Here is a 2,473-nt window from a genome sequence, read left to right as displayed (position 1 = left end):
TTATAAGAGAACAATAGCGTCTCTCTGACTCTTTGGAGAAGTCTCACAAACGAGCAAGGAGGTGGGGTGGGGGAAGGGAGGACCACAGACTTCTGCAAAATATGGGCAGCACTAAGTCCTGAGTATCTCAGTCCTTTCCGCCCAACCAAAGCGGCTGTCTTGTTTGATCTCAGAGCCCGGCACTGATGCTACAGAGCGAAAGATTACTGAGGCCAGGAAATTTCCTGAGTTATTTCCCAGAGCTTTCTTCCTTTTATGTCAAGGATGTTCTAGAGTTTGCAAATGTTGAAATGATGGGAGCTTATTTCTTTGATTAGTATTCAGCTGGTAGGGCTAGCTCTGCAGTGCTCGGTTGTTTGATACTGACCCTTCCCCCTCCGCCCTGTCCCCCCCGTCTATCCACACATCCACACACGGGCATGTCCTGCTTTCCTATAATAGGATGTGTGCACCGGTAGCAAGTGGTTTGTGATCTGGATCCTCAGACTTTTGGTTGCTAAACGGAGGAAAAAATATCCCTTTTTGAGATAAGATTTAGCCTTTATACTTGTGCTTTCAAAAGGTGACATAGTTCAGGTGAGCCAGGATTCTGCAAACAATATCTTCCCTGGCAAACTGGGGGATTTAGGGAGGGACGGGAGACGGAGACTAGTGAGGCACTCTGATTCTGGGAACTGAAATGTTGATACTTTAATCTTTTCCCATTGCACGGATAAAATCTTGTGTTCTGATAGATAACTTCTCAAGTCAAAGCAGAGACTTGAAAGGGCACCATATACTTTATAGTCTCTCTAACAAGACATACTGCCTTGCCATTTTTCAGCTAAAACATAGGTGATTGTACAGCTTTGCAGAAAATAAATCGCTTTTCCAGGACAAATAAGTAAAGGAGCCAAACTCCTAAGAGTGGTGGTTTCTGAAACAGTCTCTCCTTGGCAGTGATGTGTGACTTTACTTTTCTACCCTTATTATATTTACTAATTGTTCCTCTGTTACGTTATTTGAAGATTACAGGGAATTGTTACTGGTGAAAGCTACATACTTACTCTGTTTCTGAAAAAGATAGGTCTACGTAGTTTCGGGTGAAGTGCTATTCAGATAGGTAAGTTAGATTAATAGCATGAAAGTTGCATAAGTAAATTAAGTTTGCTTAGAATATAGCTTCTGAAGGTACAACAGGTCAACAGATAAAGATCAGTTGGGAAATCATGCTGGTTTGCTCTTAGGAACATCATAACAGTTTTAAAGATGCAAAAGCGAAGTGAGGATGTTTAGAAATAACATGACTGTGCCTCATTAGAGCTAGTTCAGTGTGTTAATCATCTTTGGGGGAAAAAAGAACAAAAACCCCACTAAACAAGTCCAAAAGAACTATCTAGGGATGGAATGTGACATCCTGTTTAAAGTCCTTGTACACACTTTTCTAGCTCTCCAGCCTGCAACTACCAGGGGATCTAATCTAGACACACTTCTTTGTTAGGGTCATGAATAAAGGCTAAGTAAGATTTTAAAAAACAATTGCTATAAAATCCACAGCAAGGGGAGAAAAGCAAAGGAGCTAAAAGCTGACTCTGATAACTTTTAAGTATGTGAAATATCTTGGGTTTGAGTCCTTAATATAGATTAAAAGCTACCTGGAACATTAGGGAAATATCAAAGGCAATAATCTGAGCTACCACTGCATGTTAGAAGTGCCTGTCAGTTAATGTAACTAAAAACCCAAACATCAGTAATGTGGAGTATTTTCTTGCAAAAAGCCATTAAAGATTGCCGTTTTAATCAGAGGGCATTTCACCCTTATAATGGGAGACTTTACTGTAATTAAAGGCTGATGTAGGTCATTAGAATTGTGTTAAGAGTCCGATGACAGCCTCACAACTCTCTTAAGTCTACTTTTATTGATTTAATAGCAAAGCACTCTTGATTATTTGCTATTGATTTAATAGCAAAGCATTCTGATCTTTCCATATAAAAGGGTAATTGTAATGCATTTGTATAACTGCAGATTATCCATGAATTATCTGATGAGCAGAATGGATATAGCATCCATGTAGATTTTCACCTATCCTTTTCATGTATAACTGTGCGTGTGCATGTTGTGTCCATATTTTTCTGTTTCTTCAGCAGAGACTTGACTGAAGAAAATCATTATTAATGCAAAACCTTAGGTTGTTCTACTCTAAGTTAAAGTCCTACTTTACTATAAAACTGGCTGAGCCTTTTCTCAAAGGTATTCAACTTACAAGTTGACTCCAATGTCCAACGAAAATAGAAAATATTTTCAACTTCAAATGGTTTGCACATGAATGTACTACTTGCGAGTCAGTCTTAGTGACAAGTTGGTTAGTAAGTTTCTGTGTACGATTTTGGCTATTGGTTTCAAGATCTGATCAGCTAAGTGGCTCTTCAGTAAGGGCCTTTCTTGTTCCATCCAGTTTCCTTTAGTTTATCGTGCATATTTTTTTTTTTTTTT

Source organism: Charadrius vociferus, unplaced genomic scaffold, assembly GCF_000708025.1.
Source record: "Charadrius vociferus isolate BGI_N301 unplaced genomic scaffold, ASM70802v2 scaffold65, whole genome shotgun sequence".
Classification (NCBI taxonomy): Eukaryota; Metazoa; Chordata; class Aves; order Charadriiformes; family Charadriidae; genus Charadrius; species Charadrius vociferus.
The sequence above is the reverse complement of the archived record's forward strand: the minus strand, read 5'-3'. Positions refer to the sequence as shown.